Source organism: Dermacentor albipictus, chromosome 1 (genome assembly GCF_038994185.2).
Source record: "Dermacentor albipictus isolate Rhodes 1998 colony chromosome 1, USDA_Dalb.pri_finalv2, whole genome shotgun sequence".
NCBI classification, from domain to species: domain Eukaryota; kingdom Metazoa; phylum Arthropoda; class Arachnida; order Ixodida; family Ixodidae; genus Dermacentor; species Dermacentor albipictus.
In genome coordinates, this window is record NC_091821.1 from 140,874,493 (window position 1) to 140,897,969 (window position 23,477).

Genomic DNA, 23,477 nt, shown 5'->3' on the forward strand with positions numbered 1-23,477 from the left:
TACAAAGTTTAGTGGAACATGTTCGTAAGAACCTTACTCAACAACGGCACCGCCAAGAAGGTCTGCATGCTCACGTCACTTGTGCCCTTTTACGGCTTTTGGCGGGGACTTTATTAAACGCGTGCAGCTGCTTAAGCCGTAGCTCCCCGCTTTAGGCCTCTGTTGAAACACTTTTCTTACAGTACACGTCTGTATCATGCATCATTGCGCACGTAACTGCCATCTAGGTGTGGCGGCCGGATCGGAACATGCTCTGTGGTCCCGCTTCTGGTATGCCAGCGCCGCGTGAATTCGAACCCCCTCTAAGTCGGCGTAAGCGTGTCGTTGCAGCAGTGGGATGACATTGACACCTCCTTCCGTTCGTCAACGTGCAGCGCGCCAGGCTGCTTCTGCCTGTCCAGCGCGTTGCAGCAGCGTCGCAAAAAATTACGAGCCGGCACTTCGTGCGCGAGTCTCGTCTGCCCCCTCCTCCCCCCCCCCCGCTTTTTCTTCCCCCAAGTTTTCGCGCCGCTCTGTCTGGCGCCACGAGGCCCTCGTCGGATGCCGTAAAGAGGCCACAGCGGCGGGCCGCGGAATCGAAGCCGCTTTCGGGAGCGCGCGCGCTGGGATCCCTGGGCAGCGGCGTGCACCGCGAAGGCCGCAGTTGTATCGGGCGCAGCCGAGATGGCGCCACTTCGGGAGTCGGGCGCCGGGCCCGACCCGCCGCTCGCCGCCGCTGGATGCCACTTGATGAACTTCGTCCGGCGGTGAGCAAGCAACCTGCGGCGCCGCGCGGTTCCTCCGGCGCCGGATACCGAGGGCCCGCTTCCGTCCTTCCGCTCCTGGCCATGCCTTGCCTGACAGCACGCCGGGCGTAGGCGACGCGCCGACAGCTTCGCAACTTACCCCCAGGAGAGAGCAGGTGGGGCTTCCGTTCGGTGCTGTCGCCGTCAGGCTCTGAAAGTGAATGCCCAAAGTTTCCGAGTTGATGCTAGGGGGGGATGCGCGATGGGTCTGATATGTTTCCACGCGGCGCTCAAGATTGCTCTTATTTTGACGGGGCGTTTTTTTTTCTTTTGCGCCCACGCAGGGTGCTCCCCGAGAAAATGTGGCTTCTACGAAAAGGAAATGTTTTTCGTAACAGCCGCATGCAGGGGAGTCGGAGTTGTTGACGCGTGTCTCGCGCTGAATTGTCCGGGCGTTTTTCGTGTCAGCTAAAAAAATAAGCAGCACTTGTACGGCATGGCAGGAAAACAGCGCGTGGGCAACGTTGTCGTGGGATTCAGCATGCATGACTTTATAACGGCGGAAAAAGCTTGTTTAACCGACGCAAAATGCTACACAACATAAACTAATATGGTTGTGTTGGAAAACTGCGTTGCCAGTCGGCTTGTTATACCCTAAAAGTGGATTCTTCAAAATCGTTTAAACTTTGTGGAGCGTTACAAATGGGCAAAAGTAAAGTTTATGACTAAAACGGTGATGCGCCCGAAAGTTCAATAATCATCTTGTTCTTTTTATGTGCGTGTGCGACAACACATATTATGATTTCTAACATCACGTCGTTATCGGGAGAAAAACGAAATATTTCAGAACAGAATGGCCACAACGAAAACTTATTCATGCATTGCGAAAAAGCTAATTGTTGCTGCATTCTCGCATATAAATAATTATACCCTGCCAACAGCATACAAGGATCCTGCAAGCGTCTCTGGCACTGACGATGTGCACAGGCGCAGGCAAAGAGATTACAACGCTGTTACATGTTTTTCGGATGGTTGTCATAGTTGTAAGCCGCTTACAGTTCGGCAGTCTTCGCATTACGTGTGCTTCGCAAGCGTAGGGCACCTGCGCTAACGAAAAGGCGTCAGCTTTCGGTTAACCGACGACATCGTTTGATGTTAGAAACGACAAGAATTACAAACAGCCTGTTTTGTGCGACTTGTTTGTGAATGAAACAAGCAGCAACTGATGGTGTTGTCGCTGTATAGTCAATTTCAGAGAGCAGGATACAGCCAAGACAATGTGTGCTATTAATAGAATATACATTATGGTATTAATGCAACTGAGTCATGCATAGATAAAATAGTTCGTGCAGCTGTGCGGGCTGAAGGTTTCAACGAGCATTTTACATGTATGAAGGCACAAAAAAGGCAACACACATTAGGAGCGTACATGGTGAGAATCCATATGTATTCATCCTAACGTGTTTTAATACACTAATCTCAATAGTAGATATGGCTTATGAGTGAAAAAAAATAATATTGCACAGCTGGCCTGAGAATGAACACCACAACGCAAAGCACGTTTGTGGAACTTTCACTGCAATAATACAGGCTGTGAAATGCAAAGTGTCGAAATTTTTTACGAAGAAGACGGATGAATGCCCTGGCAGACACAAGGCACTCTGGCCGGACTAGAGAAATCTAGCTCACTTGGAGGCGCATTCAAAAAGACGCCTAACTCATGCTTATGCGAAATCCGATGGTAGAACTATACGTAGCAATGAAAAAGATCAGCACATGTATACAGAAACAGATGTCAATATTTCAATAGCGAAGGCAGTGCCGGAAGGTTAAATGAAAGGAGAAACAAGCGACCGTATGAGCAGGATACCAGCAAAAACAGAATAAACATAATACAAAGAAGTGTTATACTCAAGAGAAGATGCTAAACGTTCACGTAAGAAAAAAAATAATGAAGCAAGGATGTAAAAAGAAACTTAGTGAGAACGCAAGTTTAATAGTGAATTACGCTGGTCGATTTGGAGCAACATTTTGTTCTGACCCAGTGATGAGGATGCGTGTTTGTTTTGGTGATTTGTTGCAGCAGAGTATTTCTCATGTGGAGATATTTGAATATACGTCACATATTAGATTTAATTGACCGAACGAGCGTGGAGAATAGAAAAATGGCCCCCAATGGACCTTTAGAATTCATCATAAGCAAATAATATAATATTGGACACTATGGTTGAAACGAATAAATTTTCACGAGGAAGCATGTTTCGCGAACAGCGTGCAGGTTGCGAAAAATTTGTGGCAGGCCCACATTTTCTGTTAGCGACCTTTTCTGACAGCGTGATGGTCTCACAAAATTTAGCGCTCGCCACGCAGGGTATTTCAGAATTTCAGCGTAAAACACGGAATCACGAAAAATCAGGGTGGCGAAAACAGCAAAAATGATACATGTGCAATTTCGGAGAACTCAAAGTACGGGCGACGACACAAAATGAGATGATAAACACTGGATGAACTTGCGAGCAAGCGGCGGGCTACTGTGGCAGTAGGCCTAGAAAAATAACATTGCAAATTGCAAGTATACTGCACAGTACAGATTTCAGTACGTTGAACAACTGTCTGAGAAAGCACAGGCTTTCACAACTTGATTACTCCGTGAGTTTAAAGTGCGCCGATATCTTTTAGATAAGATATTAAAATGAGCAATGCGATTAACTGAGCCGATGGAAGTAACTTCATGACATATTTTTTTTTGCGGTATTTTAAGGTCTACAGCATATGCTTTCGAGACAGAACTGGCAGTCAACCGGTCATAACGCGGACTCCAATGAGGGCGTCATACGAGCGCTCATCGACAGTGCCTCGACAAGTCAGCACGCGCACAGGTGCTGTTAAGCGCTGCGCAAAGGTGATCGGTTAAAAAGAGAGAGCGAGAAAAAGAAAAGTCGAAGGTTCTTGAACGGTCACATCTGGGCTATCGAAACGTGATTGTTGCACTTTGGTTTGGATCGAGTGCAGCCGGAGGAAACCCGTTCACTTCGACGTTCGTTCGATGACTTGGCTGTACGTGGATGAGCGGCGCCAATAAATTTTCCGGATAGCCGTGCGCAGGAGGGTATTAGCAATTCATAGGCTGCGCACGATATTAAAAAAAGAATCACTTGGGATTGACCGAACTACCTGCGACGAAGGAAACGTAGTTGCAGTGAGACTGTCCGTTACGGTGGTGGCGCGTTCTTTCGTAAAGTTGATATAAATTATACCCGTAAGTATGACGAAAGACAGCTGGCTCAGAGTTGTAATTAATTCTCGCCAGACTAAGCAGAAACTTTCGTTCGTTCTTGCTCTATGCAGCATTGGAGAGGCAGCACTACGGCACACAAGAACAAGGACGCGAATGCGAAGCGCGAAATCAGCGCCGTGTTTCTCTGTCCGCCTCGAGTATACTCGTCGCGTGCGCGCCGCCGTGCTTGTCGTCACGATTACTGCCCAGCCTGTTGCACTTTCTTCACGTGTAAGCGTTGCAGTACCGATCTTACCGCATGAACTCCCTGCCGCATGCCGCAGCAGCAGTGCGGCGGGGCGCTTTGGGTACAGGCATAGTAGCAAAAATAAATAAATAAAAGAATATGTGCAGTGTACACAACAGAGCCAGCCTCGCATTGCGCACTCTCGACGTTCCCTCGACGCGGACGCCAGACCACATAGACTCATCGGTCATCGTTATTCGCCTGTAGGAGGAAAAGGGAAAGAGGAAGGCACGCTCGCTGGCGTCGTAACTATACAGCGGCTTCGGCTGACACCTGAGCTTGTGCGGGGAAAACCGCAACGGCCCAGCAAGTATTTGCTCGGAATGCACGGAACGAAGACAAAAATTGAGGGAGTTGCTGGTTATTCGCGCGGAGAGGATTTGAGCGAATGGAGCGATGACCGGTACATCAAAATACGCCCGATACGGGTTACAACTCTGCCAACAAAACTGTTTCGAAAAGTAACGAAAAAGAAATGTCTGCCGTCGTCTTTCACGGCTTTACGACGACATACGAAAAGTCATCATTTTTTTTTTTTGCAGATGGTATGGTTTCGCATTTACGATGCGATTGTATCACGTCGGAACCAAACTGTCTGCGTGTGTGTGTGTGACGGGAGCATAATCGCATTTATAGCGACATTAAGCTGTGATCTGCATAAAAAAGGCACCGACCACGAAGAAAAACAAAAACAAAGGTTAGTAAAATGAAGGGCTGCGCCGTGGCTTGCAGGTTGCGCCATGTATGCAGGCTGTGGCTATGAAATGGTACCGTCCAGTCCCAGAACTTGCTGGTTAGGCAAAGCACACAGTTCAGCTAGGAAAACTGGTAGCCACCGTAATAGCTGGCACTCAGGAAACGCAGGCGCCTAGATTCCCGGGCTCTCCGGCTCTTGGTTTGCTCGACAGTGCTGAATGAGAAGCGCATGAATGCACAAACTTTCATTACGGATTATAATAATATGCTTAAATGGGACGGATAAGTGTCTTTGCTTTTATCATTGTGCACCATGTAACAAGTCTGGCGCTTGTGCATGTAGCCAACAGGCAATTCGGGCAAAGAAATCATTGGCTTCCAAATGTCTTCCATTAAACTTGAATTATAGAATTCAAGATACACTTTTCGAAAATAGGAGGTTGTGCATACGACTAGCATGGCGTTATGTTGCTTATGTTTTCGTTATGTTTCGATGGGGGCCAAATGCAAAAATGCCCGTGTATATTGTACATTGGGTGCACCTTAAAGAACTCCAGTTGGTCAAAATTAATCCGGAATCCCCCAATACGGTGTGCCTACTAATATCGTAGTTTTGGCACGTAAAACCCCGGAATGTAATTTTTTTGAAACGAGTAGCACAATTAGTTTACGAACCATGGGCATATAGTAATGGCGCCGGCATAGTGGCATTTGCTGCCCAATTAGGTTAGTGTGGCCTGTATTATTTAGCGGCCATTCCATTGCCAAGACATGATTAGGGCTTTTCTGTTCTATAAGTGCATTATAAAAACGTATTAAAAAGATGAGTATCACATTGCCACGCAGTTTAGTGATATTTAAAACACCGTCAAATAATGACGCGTAAAGGTCATACGGGACAATAACATTAAGTTGCGTGTAAATCAGAAAGGAATCAATGACAAAGGGGAACAACGCATCGCAGAATGCAACCACCACTCGCGACATGTTATTCAGAACCACCTCGTGAGTGTATGGAGCTCGTGCGCTGCAGCTTTGAGCTGAACAAGTGGCGCCGCTTGCGACGCGGAGCGCTACTAATATCAGTCGTTGCCGAGGTTGTGTGGGCGAAAGCATGGCACCTCGAAAGAATGACGCAGAATCGCGGTCAAGAAATGAATGAAACTGTGTACTATTGCGTGTTCGGTCGCCACAACCGCTACAGAAACACCGCCGGTAAGCTCCCGAAGATAAAATTTGATGGATTTCCTGGGAAGTCTTGGGAGAAGGAGCGACGGGAGCGCTGGATCCGGACCGTGCGACAGGCGAGGTAGACAAAGACGCTCTTAATTAAAAAAATTTTTATTTTGCTATCATTGGAAGTTGTCGCGTCCAGCGTTGCACGCGACAATGACCGCAGCCAGGCGCACGAGAGGTCTGTGGAGGGCGTATGCTCGGACTACTCGACAAACACAGCAAGCACCGCTACGTATTTACACCATCCTCGGCGTCTAGCCTGACGTGCGCAGCTCGCTCTCACAATATGTGCCTTGAGTGTGAAGACAACGTCGTAGTCGAGGCTTTTCATTTGCGCGACACATCTGCCAGCAACGTCGGAGGGGTCCGTTGCATTGATATTTTTTTCGCTAACGCCGTAGGCATGGTTGCTGGCGTAAAGATCACTGCCGCGGAGCAAACAGCTTCTTTTGAAATACTGTTCCACGTTTTTAGTTCTGTGGATATCCGCATAATAAAGCGCGCTGCTGGTTTCGCACGGCCATCGCTCCCACTGACCGGCGTTTTGCGCGGTAGAAGCGGGGAGAAGGCCTGCAACAAGTGACTGCGCGCGGCCGCTACTGGCGGCGCCGGTTGTTCGAGTGCGCCACCATACCAGCTGTCGAGCCCTGTAGGCACCAGGTCGTAAGCTTTAGGAGCGCAAGTTGTGCTGGTGGGCACCTACTTGTTTGCATAAGTAAGCGAAGCTATGAATCTATTCGGGTTTGTATAACGCACGGTCTCCACACATACGCGCGCCACCACTGCAGTACATGACCATTAATCCAAAGTAGGGATAAGAAGGATAGCTTATTTAAACGTCACATTAAGACCGCCGCTGCACAGCATAATAGACCACGGATGAGACTAGGTAGACGCTTTACTAACTGGTCTGTGAAACCTAGTAACTGCTTACTGAAGGCCTCACTTGGTAACTATCAATTGTCAAAGGCAGTAAACACCTAGCAAAGAGGTAGTAATGGGTTGTCAAGTTAGTAATTGCACCCGTTACTACCTTTTGCTACCTTTTATTTCTAAGGATGCGGGTTAGGGTTAAAGTTCCGCCATAATTAATATGTTTAGCGAAAGAAAAAGTACACAGTACATTGAAAGTGGAAGAAAGAACAACCTTGCTGCCTATCAGAGCCACACCCACAGCTTCTGCCTACGTACACTCTCTTGTTGTGTACTTTACATATATATATATATATATATATATATATATATATATATATATATATATATATATATATATATATATATATATATATATATATCCCCATCCACGGAGGTGGATGGGGACTGTCCAATAACACGAAAGACTGCAAGCGTCGTCGCAAAAATATGCTCACACATCATCACGCCAAGATCTCAACATCGCATGACAGCGTGAGTGACGCGTATCGCTTCTTTATTGCCGTCGTCGTCACCAATTAGAACTATGAAAATACATGTGTTTAACAGAGATGCCGAATATTGTCTTCCGTATTCGTCGAACCCACTCTATAAAGTTGTACGTTCAGGAAAGCATCGCTGGAATGTGAACATCGTCATCGTCACGTCGCAAGAACTCTTTGGGATGGTAATGCCACAGAATAATGAACCGCGCGGTTTGTACAGGTAATTGTGCTTACTAATTGAACATCCAAGTCCGTTACAGGTCTTTCAGTTGTTACAGATCTAACAAGTAGAAAGTGTAAGCTTAGGAACAGCTTGAAATGGTCCGCAGAAGGGGTACTTATTCCCTTCTAACGAACATTTTTTTTTTGTGTGAGTGCAGAGCCCGCCACCAGATTGTTTAGTAAGTGACACTTTTGAAGTGCGTGTAGGGTTTGTTCCAAGTTGTATACTTCGCTCCTGGAACCTATATGCAACAGGTGCAAAACTCACAAAGGTGTTCGTTTGTAATTGCTATAGTGTATTGGGCAGATGCCTTGGCTAATATATCCGACATTATGATTGGCTAGAGCCTGCTCCTACGGAGAGTTGTAGCGTAAGAACTTTGTGTAAGAATACCGGCCCTGTTCAGGTTGGACGCTTGTGATTTACGATCCCCCTACCCTCACGGACGGATCACTGCGTCAAGTAATTACACGCACTTACAACTCTTCATGGGCGGTTCGAATGCCCTAAGCAGGAACGCACTTTCGTGCTTGTGCTACAGGGATCACTCGTTGAACAGACGTACGTACCGTATTGCCTGGTGACAACGACTCTTGGCAACGTATACTTTCTGAAGACCATATATCTAAAACACAAGAGAAGGAAATACAGGCCTACATGCCACACACGTATGAAAAGCTTTGTGAATTCAGTCTCGGATATATCTTCAGCCAAAACATGAGCATTCAAAATAAGTATATAAATTGCGCGCGCGCTCTCGCGTTCGCGGTCGCTTCGGTCCTTTCCTGTGCATCTCGCGTGCTACTCTGCATACAAATAAGCCGCCACTTGCTCTAATTAATTAAGCTGTTCGTATCGCGAAGAATTCGCATCTAATGCCAGTCGCTCTGCGTAGTTCACCGTCGTCCGTCGTTTTTTTTTTTTCTCCTCAGGAGTGTGTCATTATTATGCGGCACTCCCCGCGTGCGACTGCGTGCGACAGACGCATCTCTATGAATGCCTTGGAAACTGGGCCATATGCCTGTGAAAACGCGGCTGATTTCGTCACCGCTTGGCCAGTCCACGCGTGCCGTGCATGCCCCCCCCCCCCCCCCCCCCCCCCCCTGTGGATGCCCGGATGCTATTTGCATAGAACCCAAAAGCGTCTCTCTGTCTGTTTCCGTTGCGTGCTTGCCAAGGTGCGCTCAATATTTATATTCTAGGCGGTCGCTATATTTTGTGACTTTTTATTGACTAGAGGTTCCATTCAGACGCTGTGTGGCCGTCCTGTATGGTGGCTGCAGCGGACGTATACTTCGCGTATAGCTATAACTCGTCGCGTTGCACATCCGTATGGCTGTGCGCCGTGCTGCCCAGGACGCACGGCTGGATTGCCGAGCGACGCACGGTACCACTAGGCGATCCTGTGCCGACACCGCGGTTGCCGGTGACGTCTGTGTGTCGGTTCGGACGCTCAGCACTGTTCGAGGCACTCATGCATCGGCTGCCCGCGGGAAAATGTTCATGCTAACCGGCAGCATCGATCACAGGACGTGCTGCTTCTTGTGTAGTCATATCAAGCGCACCAAGTCAACAGCATGGAGGATAGTTCAGAGATGAGTAAATATATGCACATACCAATTAAAAAGAATGAGCTAGAAATCATACAGACGTGTTTACTTCTATCAAATTTTGGCAAATGAGCATCGGTTTTTATTCACTTTCAAACAAACAAGCAAACAAACAATGCAACAAACAAGCAACCTTGTGTTTATGCTTGTTGCTCCGTAGGATAAGGAAGGGGTGGTTATGGGCGCACAAAGGAGGGCGGGGAGGGGGAGGGGGCTGTAAAGGCTCCCATATGAGAGGCGCTGGTAATTAAGTTCGGTCCGCGTCTTCTTGTTTTTACGCGCATAAACAACGCAACACTAGACAAACATAGCTGGAAGGAAACGCGAGATGGCGAGTGCTACATCAACAACTTTTTAAAGTAGAAATTCACGACACACATAAGCAAGTGTAGAAAGAGCATATGCTGAAGAACTGGTTCAAGGGTACCAATTCAAGTTTATTCAGCAATACCACAAATGCGTTCGCAATGGTTCCAATATGCCTAATCGTCTCGGAGGCTTGACCACAAATGGAATAAGAAAAATTATATGAAGTATGTCGACTACGCCTAACGCTAAAATAGAGAGACACTGAAACGAATAGAAAAATACAACTTGTGTATATTCGGAAACAGCATGCGTGCTACAATCTTGGCAAAGGTAACAAAGAGGAAGAAATAAAAATTCAGGCACAGAAAAGTTAGAAGGTATAGACGCATGTAGAGGAAGGTAGGTGGTGGCAAAGTTTTTCTTTTCTTCTCTGCATAGTGAACACATGATCTCCGTTGGATTTTATTGACTTTCCTTTGAATTACATTTGAATTCAGACCGTATTTCGTTGCATTGTGTCGCATTGTGTTGCATTGTATTTCGTTGCATTGTTCGTGGTGTCTCTCTGAGAGTAAAGTCAAGGAGCATTTCACACTTCAAAAGAAGATGGTGCTGCTGCAAACTTTCTACGTTCTTATTACATGCTGCATGCTTTATAACCGTCATTCATTTAAGCACGCTATTAGCCCTCCCCTCAACAAACTAAAAAAAAATGAAGACAGAGGTTCAGAAGAAGATTGAAACTTGAAAGCGTTCAACAATGGTAGAACAAGCAATGTCGCCGTTGCCAACGTTTCGACAAAGGGGCTTGTCTTCGTCGGGGCAACGCCTGCGTTCCTTGTTAGCAGCGTTGATATAACTATCGCATCCCTCTGCCCCTCCCCCGGTACAGGGTAGCCTACCGGAGGTAATCTCTGGTTAACCTCCCTGTCTTTCCTTTGCCTTTCTCTCTCTCTAGCTCTTCCCCAATGGGGGAGAAGAATAAGCGGGCGCATAGGGAAGTAGAACTGTTCAAAAAGTTTAGCCCTGACAGTGAAGGAAAGAAGGCGCACAGAAGCAGTGCTGCCGGTTCTTCCGAGAAGTACGGCTGACAAGAATGGCCAGCAGTGTCGTGCGTAAGCAGGAATTGCCAATCCTCTGAGAGGAGAAGGTCGTTTTTCTCCCGAGTATTCAGACGCACAGGATGCTGCGTGGTGGAATTGCGTCCGACTCGTCTGGAGGATATGCCATAAAAGCCGAAAAACATGCAAAGGTTAGTGGTTTTCGGCTGTGATCGAGTTGGCAAATTTTTTCACTTGTGGTTGGATTTTGGCGGTTTTCGCTTAAGATCGAGAATGTGGAAAGCTTATAGTGACGCAAAGCTTTCGCGCAGCTGCGTCGATTTCCACCATCATTTGCTGGCCATAACAAACAAATAGGCGGCCGTACTATTACTGTATTTCGCGCGATAAGGCGTAATTCACAGGTCCCCTGTAGGAGCGCCATTGGCTTACGGGGAGTCCGTGATGTAGAGTCACAGCTGTGACAGAAATCTGCCCACCGCGGCGCGGCGAATCGTAATCGGATGCCTTTGCAAGAGTCGCTTGATCGTTGGCTCCGTGCCACGGGCGGCCACAGCGTGAGGCGCGCGATCGCCGACTTCGGCCTCCGAAACGCGATGGCCAAATCTATACAGGAGCAATATTTCACGGCGGGAACGTTATTTTTTCAAACGATCCATCCAGGTCTTCTGGTATTCTCAGGCAGGCGCATTAAATACATAAAAACATAATTACATAAATGCATAAATAAATAAGCAAGGGAAGAGGAAAACAAAAGCATTAGCTGTATATCTCCAAGGCACGTAATGCGTGGTCGCTGCTCGAACAAGATCCCTTTCCTGCTAAGACATTTTGAAATGGAACTGCCGCGTTATGCTGCTGTAGTAAAGAAGCCCTCCGACTGTGGACAGAAGGTGTGTAAATAGGGCGGCGCGTTCATTGTTTTGCAGCTGTTAGGATCCGCTCTTTACCAGTACAGTATAGCCATGAATCAAACGGGCGCCCTATACATAGCGAACGAAAATTGTGCGTATCTATGTTACGCGAATCATTTTGCAGCTACCTGGCTATGTAGCACTGTTTGAGGTTCCGCAAAACGATACCAGGTGGACTACCGTGTTCCTGTAAACTGAGTAGTTGCATGTGTGTAGAAGGGAACGTACAGTCGCCCAAATCTTTAACTGGTGTGCGGGAGCGGCGACTTTTCCGGGCGTCAGCGCCGTATGACGCGGCGAGGCTGGAAACAGCCTAGTAGACGATGGGCCCAGCTGAGCGCGCTTTGTCCGCATGCGCTTAGCCTCAGACTGTTTCCAGCCTCGCCCCGTCAAACGGCGCTGACGCACGGAAAAGTCGTCGCTCCCGCACACCAGTTAAAGATTTGGGCGACTGTACGTGTGTGTGACGGCAGCAGCACGACGGCAACCGGCCATGTTGTAGGCGAGCGTATGGCGGCAACGGTACCATTTCTACGCCTACTACATGACGACATTTTGGTTCTACATGGTTGAGCGTAAGTGGGGAGAAACACGGATTGTGACGTCATCAGCGACTACGAGTTACACAATCGTACGTACATCCGGCCACAAAATATTACGGTCCATGAAATCTGAGACAAAGCTGAATATCTCCGCAACCTCATAACGCAGCCTGGTATTTGCATTTCAGGCCGCGACTAGAATATGCTAACAAAATTATCTTATACAGTTATTGGCTACTGCTACAGGCTGCTCGGGAATTAAACGTTGTCTGAGATCCCGTGGTTCGTAAACTTTTGTGGCCGGGTATACATGTGGCTATTTCATGTGGTATATGTTAAGACGACGATGGCATTTGTATTTCGGCGAAGAAAAGTTAAAGCTTGGTTAGCTTGGGTGGTCATGAAGTCCGCACAACGTCGCATAGTTTCTACGTTACGTAAGCTGTTACGAGGAAAGTACTGGGCAAGGTGGGCCAGTCCCGGAGATGGTACAGTCTAACAATGCGCCTAAAAGCGCGAGCTGTCGCACGGAAAGATGATAAAGTGGCACGAAGTGCATGCGTCGAGTTTTTCAAAGAAGTGGCTGGCACTTGAACGATTTACAACTGTCCAATAAATGTGCCGTAAAGTTCGTAACGAGGAAGTTAATTATTGTAATTAGTTTAATTACTGAAGTTATTGCTTTGTTTTTGTTACAAATTGTGCATGAGCGCGTAATTATTCTGTTGCAACGTGATTCGACAAACTTTTGCAGGCTCCTTCTTAAAAAAGTTTTCTAAGTAAAAAAATAAAAAGAGAGATATACACTTTAATGTGACTTAATTTGAGCCTTGGATCATTTCTTGTTCATTCATCTGTTTTGTTGATTTCTACGGAAAGCATATAAATTTAAGGAACATTACATATTACGTGACATAATTCTTTGAAACGCGTTGTCCAGTGAAGTCGAGGCGGCAGAGCATGTAGCGTTTTGCTTGTCACTGCCAGAACTTTATATGTTGTAGCTGGATTGGCACCTAATACGGGCACCTAATACGGATACGTAAGAGGCTATTTACAGGCTATTTACACTGGAGCCAGACAGCCAGGCCGACATTCGCTCGCTCTAAGGGCGCCGACCAACTTCATCGTCGTTCTCGCGGCGGCCCGCCTCTTGAGCATCGATCGATGACATCGTAATAATATCAAGCCTGTGAGAAACCGCTGTCACAGTAAGTGTTAAATGGTAGACCGAGCTCCAACGTTCCATTTCGCTGCATATTTCTAGAGCGCACTTCTCGAAAGTTGTCAAGGTACGAGAGTGCCAGTATATGGGTATGCTCTGTGTACTAGATGGGATAAATTTTGCTTTACAACATGCCTCCAAAATTATTGCTTAGAAGGCAGTTTAGTAAATTTTTGTTAATTATAATAACATAAAGGAAGAGAAAGTGTGAATGAAATAATTAAAGTATTAGCTTAAACTATTAAGTAAGCTAGTAGCTTAATTAATATTTTTAATAGTAGCCAAGCCGAGCACGCTCGTACCAACGATGCTGCACACTTAGAGAAAAAGTTTGTAAAAAGGCGGAAAAGGGTACAGTTACCTAATTTACCACCAATAAGTAAGTTACTAACTCCAAGTTATCGAAGGCAGTAAACAGCTAGTAAGTGCTGCCTCTATTAAGCAGTTCATAGGTTTTACAGATAAGCAAGTAAGGTCTACCTCGTCTCATTAGTGGTCTATCATGCTGTGTATGGAGGTCTTAATGTGATGTTTAGATAAAATACAATTTATATCATTATTTGATAGACAGCAGCGCTAAAAAAGACGAGGACGAAGTAAAATTGAGGGTCAGCGCTTGTGTTGAAAACCGCCTTTCTGCATCTTTATCTCTCTAGCGCTGCTGCTTGTCAAATACGAACTGCCGCAAACACAACCATGTTTCCCTGCTATGATTAGGAGGAATAAACAGTTTATTAACAAAACACGTTGCGGAACTAGTCCGCGACGCATTTTTTTTCTTTCTTAAGAAAGTAATCCAGCGCTACCTTTTTAAAGGAGAACACAGAAAGAGGTGAAAGGGCCCGTCCTGTCCCGTATTTATGTGCCCTCGTTTAAAAAAAAATGTAGTGCTGGATTACTTTATTAATGAAGAAAAAACAATTTTATGCTGCTATATGGTGCACATATGTGGGGACTACGTTATACAAATGTAGAGAGACGCTTAGGCGGGGCAATTACCGGCCTGGATCGCCAGGCTAAACCCACCTGTAGCTACAAAACACTACCACCACCACTTAGCTTTGTTTATTTATCCAAAGAGATGGGTGCCCACTGGTACAACATGTACCCCCAAAGGTTATGGCTTTATTACTCATAAGGTCGTTCTTAGAAACATGTCGCCTGTAGCAACCCGAAGATTGTATTGTAGAACGCGTTGTTCCCTTTTGCAGTTTGTTTCTTTCTTGAACGGTGTAGTATAATACACGGAACGTAATGTTCATGTTGTCATAGCCCTTACGGGCCAATCGGTGATGGTGTTATAAGTATAACTAAGCTGTGCGACGTTGAGGTTGTTTTTTTTTGCGTTCTTTCGCATACATGTTTGTAATAGACTATTTGAACAGAAACTACCTAATTATTTCTTGTCTATGCAAGTGTCGCTTGTAAACAAAACAGGCCTCGCTAACTTAATTTGGTAGCAAATGCCACTACACCGGTGCCACTAAAGTTTATCCTTCGTGTACGGATTACCTGTGCTAGTGGTAAGTAGGTAGTAAGTGAAACTACTAGTGCCGTAATTAACTGTCCTTACTAGAATCTTAGTTAACTTTGTAACAAGCAGTTACTAGCTTTTGGTTAGCAGTTGAAGCGATCTGTTTTTAAGAGTGTATAACGAACGGTTACCCAGTTGAGAAAAAAATAACAAGTGACAGTTAGAAAGAACTCGAAAGGAACTTTAGAATATTGGTGACACTGGCCTTGCACTGACAAAGTGAATAGTTTGAGGGGACGGACGCTTGGGCCCCCGACATTAAAAAGCTCCAGGTGGATGGATGGATGGATGGAGTGATTTTAAACCGTCCTCCACGGTGTTTTTCGTAGACGGAGTGTTGTTTTTGGACGTGAAATGTCGTTTCTTTTCTTTTTTTTTGGTGCCGGAGGATATATCTGCTGATTACGTCACTGGTAAATAAAATCGGCGCCTCAGAGCTTATATATGAGTTATATCTGGTGCTGTCAAATGCGGTCGTGTTTCTGAAAACAGTAAGGGGCACTGATCGCGACGTTTTTCAAGGTTGATGGCAGAGAATTGTTTTCCTTAAAGGGGTAAGAAAAAAAAATGTCATCTAAGCTGCTTCATATTGCATCAGAGAATATCGAGCTGACGGAGGCAGTTCTTGTTTAGAGATCTGTCATGCGTATCGACATATTCATGCCCTAATTCGAAGCGGTATTTCCGGGACAGTGATAGGAAGATTTCATAAACAGCACTGAACATCCGTAGTGTATCTTTTTGCCAAAAATTCATTTTATTTGTCATTTTCTGAGGTCGTTGGTGGAATAATCTTGACTAAGCCCTAAATTCCACCAATATACGGTCAGAAATGTACATATATACATTTCAAAAAAATTGATCACTGGTCATCTTCAGTGAACGTAGGCGCCAACATTCGGTGATTTCTGCTTGAAGAGAGAGAGAGAGAATGATAAATGAAAGGTAGGGAGGTTAACCAGGACTGAGCCCGGTTGGCTACCCTATACTGGGGAAAGGGGTCGGAAAGATTAAAAGAAGAGAAGGTCCACTGGAGATATCAGTCGGCCACTCAGTCCGGATCACAGACGCTGACTCAGTCCGGTCGCTTTCAAATATCGCAGCAGCGCTTTTGTGGCCTTTTGCAGCTGCGATATGCGAGGCCATGGTCCCAAGATCTTGTTCAAGGTAAACGGCTTTCCATCTAGCTGATTGAGAGCGGTGCAGAGGTCTTGCCTTTCATTTTCAAAAGATGGGCAGTAGCACAGTAAGTGTTCTATGGTTTCCTGGACACCGCGGGCATTGCACTCGGCGCTATCAGCCATTCTAATTAGAAATGCATAAGCATTGGTGAATGCGACGCCCAAACATAAGCGGCACAGCACTGTTTCCTCATTTCGCGGAAGACCTGGTAACAGCCGCAGTTGCATAGAGGGATCGTGCTTGGAGTGATAAAAAGTGGTATAAGCTTTACTTCCACCGCGTCTAAGCAATGACCCGTGGAACCGATGTTTGAAAGAGCGATTGAGACGTCTCACCAGGGTGAGACAGGAAGGTTACTTTCTTCATGGAGCTGGAAATTTATTCAAGCGTTGTTGTGAAACTGGGGGTCCGCGCTGCCATGAAGATTCCATGTACGGTACCGTGCCAGTCGCCGAGAGAAAGAAAGGTCTCGAGTGGCGTCTAAAAGGTGAAAAAGCCGTTTATAAACAAAAGTACATGTTCAAGTTTTACAATATCGGTTCCGACTCTCGGAGCACACTAGATGCTGGAGTCTCTGTGTGTCCGAGCCTTTCTCCACAGCAATCCAAATGCGCTTTTCATGCCGATTATTTCCTTCTTCCACTCGACGAGAGAATTCACTGGCCAATCACAGACGCCAAACCGTTGACCACCTCCTGTCTCCAACGTCCCACCGTTGCCGGCTCTCTTAAAAAATTAAATTATGGGGTTTTACGTGCCAAAACCACTTTCTGATTATGAGGCACGCCGTAGTGGAGGACTCCGGAAATTTTGACCACCTGGGCTTCTTTAACGTGCACCTAAATCTAAGTACACGGGTGTTTTCGCATTTCGCCCCCATCGAAATGCGGCCGCCGTGGCCGGGATTCGATCCCGCGACCTCGTGCTCAGCAGCCTAACACCATAGCGACTGAGCAACCATGGCGGGTTTTGCCGGCTCTCTTGTCTCCAACGTTGCACAATACGAAATAACCACGTAGCAAACTGTGAACCCGCCGTTGACGTCATTTCCCCGGGATTCCTTGACGATGACCTTGTAATCAATTATTGGTCCGTTGAGGACGGTCAAGCTGTCAGGATTGGGAGACCAGCCTTCGTGGCAGTCGAAGGGCGATGTTGTCATGAAGTGAGCTCTCATTTCTGGATGTTCAAAAAGCCGAAGATCTGGAACGTGACTGCTTGTTCGGAAGAATCAGGTGACTCTGACTGAGTTGCCTTGGGTGAACGATGAGGCGTGATAAGCACGCGTGACAGCTGCATGTCTGCCGGTGAAGCATTCTTTGCTCCGAGGGATCACCAGGCACAACAGCGTACAATCATTTGATTGTGGCCGTACAGCGTTGGACCCAGGGCTTCTGGCCCCTCACTCTCCCAAGCATCTGGAATTGTGCAAGGGCGGCTCACGTGGCTGTACAAAAGGCGGGAAAAGAGTCGTGTTGTACGAACAGGACACGAGCGACCGGCAAGGTCAAAAACTTGATTGCGAGAAGCATCCTTGCGTTCGTGGCTTAATGGTTAGAGCGCTTGGCTACTGTGCTCGACGTCAGAGGTTTGATTCCCACATTGGTCACACATTATTTTTATTGTAGCGAGGCGAAACAGGACCCTACTTATCTACCGCAAAGTACGAAGAATGAGGCAAATAATGCTTCACATTAATAACCTCATATGTGTACGCGGATGTTCGGCGTCGCCTGAGGACGCTTCCTTTAAATACGTTTCGATTCCTTGCCTTTGCTTTTCGCTGGGCCAGTGGCACGGTCAATTGAGAAGTTCAAGGCTACTTTTCGTAAGCGAAATGACATTTATTTATTTATTTGTTCATTTATTCGGTATACCTACATCGCCTGTGCGGCATTATCGTAGGGGGGTTAAAATACAGGTGGTCACACTGGAAACATATTCAGCAACATCAAAAGAATACATCAGTAAATACAACATAGTTTAAGCACTGAAATTCGCAAAAGCGGAATAGAAACTAACGAAGTAAAAAACAAAGTGAGTGACAAAGTAGCTAACTAACAAAACAGAAAAAAAGTAGCGTATGTGCAAAGATGAATAACAGAACAATCCAAGAATATGGCTCTCAATAGCATTTTCAAAACTAGAAGCTGCCATCACTTCATTAGGGAGCTCATTCCAATCGTTAATCGTGTTAGGAAAAAAATGAATACTTAAACACATTGGTACGGCACTGATAAGCTCTAATTTTGTTAGCGTGGTCTCTCCTAGATGAAACGTAATGCGGCTCCTTGATGAACAGTGTTTTGTCGATACCAGTTTTACTTTTATATATATTATAAAGGAATTTCAATCTTAGGATTTTCCTGCTTGAAGAAAGAGTTTTCCAACCCAACCCTTCCCGTATTCTGGATCCTCTGGTAGTAAAATTATAATTTCCCGTTACGAAGCGTGCTGCTTGCTTTTGGACGCGTTCTATATCTTCTGTGAGGTTTCTAGTGTATGGATCCCAGATAACGCATGCATATTCTAGAATAGGCCTGATGTTTGTTAAATACAAGGTTGCCTTCAGTGATGAAGGATAATGCTTAAAATTTCGTCGGAAAAAGTGAAGAAGACGGCAAGCTTTCGCGCTAATTGAGTTAACCAGTTGAGTTATTTAGTTGTTATTATATAACAATTGAGTTAAGTCCAGTCAAGCGTTTCACAAAACGTAACTCCGAGGTACTGAACATCCTTAGCGGTACTGAGTGCAATATTATTTTCGCAATAGGAACTGGGGAATTTTTTCTTTTTCTTTGTAAACTGCAAATGGTAGCATTTACCAGTATTCAGAGTCATCTGCCACCGATTGCACCAAATAGATACTTCTTCAAGGTCGTCCTGTAAGACAGACATATCGGCATAACATTTCACTGCACGATACATGACGCAGTCGTCGGCATACAGTCTAACTGTTGATTTAAGGCCTACTACTAAATCACTAATATAAACTAGGAACAAAAGAGGCCCAAGCACAGAGCCTTGAGGCACTCCCGATAGCACGTGCATTGGAGCCGAGTTTACCCCATTAAGAACAACTTGCTGTTTGCGCAGGTGTAAATAATCCTTTGTCCAGCCAAAAATATGTTCAGGAAGGCCTAGGTATGATAATTTTAAGCAAAGTAGATTGTGCGGGACGACATCAAATGCTTTCCGCAGATCAAGAAAGAGTGCATCTATCTGTTCACCATGGTCCAGGCCGAGTGCAATGTCATGAGTGAATTCGGCTAGTTGTGTTACGCACGAAAAACCAGAGCGGAACCCATGCTGAGCCGAAGTGAAAAAGTTATTTGTTTGAAAATGTTTAATCAGATTAGAGTACAGCACATGTTCGAGAGTCTTACAGCCAACGGAAGTTAAAGATATCGGCCTGTAATTGCCTACGTGTGTACGATCACCCTCTCTAAATATCGGAGTCACGTTGGCTGTCTTCGAATCTTCGGGCAGTTTTTGATTATCTAGTGACTTGTTGGATAATATAACTAAGAAAGGCGCTATCTGTCTCGAACATTGTTTCAAAACATGATTAGAAATTCCTTCGGGTCCATGAGCTGAATGCAGGTTTAGGTTAAACAACAAAGCCTCCACTCCTTCCTTGCTCACGGCAATGTTTTCCATTTCCGGTAATGGTGTCGGTGTGTAAGAAATAGCAATGCTACATGGCTTTGTAAAAACTGAATGAAAATACTTGTTAAATACTTCTGCTCTTCCTTTGCCCTCTTTAATTAGGTTACCATCATTTGTGATGGCCGGGATGCCAGTGTCATCCTTCTTGTTGCTCTTGATATACCGCCAGACCTCTTTGGGATTCGCTTTTAGTTTAACTGCTAAGGCTTGTAGATATGCATCCTTCGCAACCTTCAATTCGCTTTTAAGTTTTGTGCTGATATCCCTTAGCTTTTTGTACATGCTTGTGTTTTTGTTTTGCAATATATTTTGTAAGTTCGAAATTTTTTCTGAATTGATGAACGTAAATCCTTATTATTCCAGGGTTTATTCTTGCGGCGCTTAGTCGAAACCACCTTAGACGGAACGAAATCGGAGGTCAATAAAAGCAGTTTATCCCTGAATATGACCCACAGACTATCGATGCTAATAAATGAATTGTAATGCGAAAATATAGGCAGGAAATCATTTAGCTCATTAGAAATAGCCTCATAATTATCCCTTTCATAAAAGAATACCTTTTTCGGCCGCATTTTGGTAAATTCTATTTTTCTGCAACGAATAGTACCTGCAACTACTTCATGATCACTAATACCTGGTACTGGTGCAATGAAGCTATGATATCTTTATGGCTACTAAAGACCAAGTCTAACACATTTCCGTCTGTACATCCAAAACGAGTAGGAAAATCAATGAACTGGAAGAGCCCATAGGTCATTATTAGCTCGCAAAATGCAGACTGAAGCAATGACCTATTATTCTGTACAGGACATAGGTCACGCCATTCAACATCTGGCATGTTAAAATCACCACCAAGAATTATCGCTTCAGATGACAGGACTGAGAGTGACCTTGAAAGGCTGATAAATGGTTCAACAGTGTTCAAATTTGGTGGTCTGTAGAAAGAACCGACAATAAGGGCGTACCCACATATTTCTGGGACGGAGTGAGATATGTGGTTGTTTGAAATTGATGTGAACTACGCGTAAACACGTTGCGACATTTATTTAACTTTGTGTAAAGCCGGCCTATGTAATTTTTTATTTTATGGCTAGCCGAACGATGGGTAGCAGGCATCACCGATGTTGCTAACGCCTTTTGCACGCACTCGTTGACGACGACGACGATGACGACGACGACGACGACGACGACGACGACGACGACGACGACAACAAACTTCCTTGTTTGTGCATATACACAAGGCTTATGTATCTTGTATAAATATTTATTGATTGCAATATTGGCACACTGGCCCATCTTGAAAGCTTCATCGATCTATTGATTGATAATTTACCCTGGTTCTTTCATACAAATACTCTTTCTGCGTTCTACAGTTCAATTTCTTCTTGTTAAGTAACCTTGCCTACAGGTATAATACCATGTATCTTACGACCTCAAAAATAACATGCAGTAAATGTAGTTAGACTAATAAATGAACATGGCCTTCGAGATTTCGTGTGCGCCGGGTTGCTTTGCTCCGGGCCTGTCATTCGGCGCGCTGCCAAGCAAAAGAGTGTAATCCGGCGAGCCCGCCCGGCTGCCCTGAGGTAGCGCTGTTAGCCGAGCTCCCCATGTTTATGGGGATTCAAACATGCGTACAATAGAACCGATGAGAAGGTAGGTGCAGGCGAGCGAGTCCAGATTAGCGCGCTTCCGGGGAAATCGATAAGGGAAGCCACAGCGAAAGCCAGTCAACACATGTGGGACACAGTGGAGGAGAGGCGCCTAGTGGTGATAATGGGCAGGACTGATTAACGTATTGCAAGGACGGAGGACAGGGAATGGCCAAGGGGGGTTACTACTTAAATTGAAAGAGACGGAGGCTATCTCTCGTGTGTTGAATTTCCACTCTAAGGTATCTCGATCAAACTGAAATCTCGCGCAATGAAACTGTGTGACAGGTTAAACCTTTCTCAACTTGTGAAGACGATCGGTAAGAGCAAGAGCAAATTTTAAAGGTCTTTATTCTTATAAGGTTTATATACCACGAAGGACGATTGTCTCTGAATCTGGAACATGGCAGCATTCTGTTGCTCTTTTCCTGCAGCACCATCTTTAAGGTTTTATCTCTAGACGCCCATTTCATCGGAGCAACTCTAACCAGGTTTCAGAATTTTTGAACAGTAATAGTAAGAGTTGCTGCCAGGCTCTCTCAATTAATATTAATGATCTCTTTTAGGGTTTTTCGCAATAATCTACTTCTTGAATGCGTTGTGCATTCTATCGACAAATGTGCTTCCATTGCCTTCCAAAACGCAATTGGGGTTCCAGTTTGTGTTTCTTTAGAACTTTTAACATTTTACTTACGGTCAACTTACATACAGTTTGAAGGGACAGCACGCCTGCAAAAAGCAGAGTATATGCATAGGGTCCAGCATTGCCCCACCCCTTAGTGACTTAGTACTTGCTCATTTAGATCGTCTCATATACGCCTCGCTCACGGACTAAACTGTCCTTAAAGTGCTCTGCTTTGTCGATGATATTTTTAGTTGCCTTAAATTGTGAAGCACAGGCCATTATATGCGAAAGCAGAAAGGTGTTGGATAGGTTCGAATATCTAATAGTCCCGCTTGATCTAACTCACGAATTCCCGGTCGCTGGCTAAATTAGATTTTTAGTGAAAACGGTTCTGGTTTAAAAGGGTTGGTGTCTGCTGGTGCTGTGAACCGCGCCACAAAAACCACTTCTGACTTTCAAGCACTCCCACTCTAAGCTCGTTCAACGAGCTGTTGCCACGTTGTGCCTAAAGAACGCTCTCGGCAAATATTGCCCGCACTGTATCTCAAATGCCTTCGACCATCAATCAGAAATACTGCTGAGCGCCGGATATCTTCAGCACATCCTCATTTTCGTCGCTGAGAGCCTTCTCAAAAAGATGCGCGCAAAGCCGCAAACGTGTGAAGCCCGCTCACAGCGCATGCTAAGGGTAGCTGTGATACATTTGCGTTCACATGTTATCACACAATCTGAAAAGGTGGCCCAAAGTTACGACGTGAAACTCGCGTTCTCTGGCCCCCACAGGCTGTCGAAGTTTTGCAGAATTACCGACCCAGTGGCAACCGAGTAACGTGCTGTGGCACAAAGCACAGATTGAATGGGCAGAAGGTGTACGTTATCAAAACTGTACGTTCTCCAAACTGGGAGATGTGTTAACGATAGGCTAACAGAGCACGCAAAGAACGTAAAAGATGCCAGAAAACCTTCGAAATCATTTCGTTCACGCGCAAGTCATTGACTTGCAAGGACCGGTGGCCCGGACCCGCCGTGGTTGTTTAGTGGCTATGGTGTTGGACTGCTAAGCACGAGGTCGCGGGATCGAATCCCTGCCATGGCGGCCGCATTTTGATGGGAGAGAAATGCGAAAACGCCCGGATACTTAGATTTAGGTGCACGTTAAAAAACCCAATTGGTCCGAAGTCCCCCACTACGGCGTGCCTTAATCAGAGCGTAGCTTTGGTACGTAAAACCCCATAATTTAATCTTCTTTTAACTGCTAGCCCGTCCTTGTAAACACTTCCGTTATCAAGAAGATTAAAGGGCATTGGGCACGGGAAATCGCAGAATCTGAAT

General features: G+C 45.6%; 1 protein-coding gene across 4 annotated transcripts in view; it reads left to right on the forward strand.

Annotated features, from left to right (window-relative positions):
• The first annotated feature begins 599 nt into the window (after positions 1-599).
• Positions 600-23,477, forward strand: part of Ac76E (adenylate cyclase type 2 Ac76E) — an 884,870-nt gene continuing 861,992 nt past the window's right edge. For 2 of the 4 annotated variants that reach the window (XM_065429478.1, XM_065429475.1), the window contains exon 1: positions 603-901. The gene's annotated coding sequence lies outside the window, so the exon portion shown is untranslated. Of the gene's footprint in view, positions 902-23,477 lie in introns of all 4 variants that reach the window. The other 2 variants (XM_070526675.1, XM_070526630.1) reach the window with 2 other exon arrangements.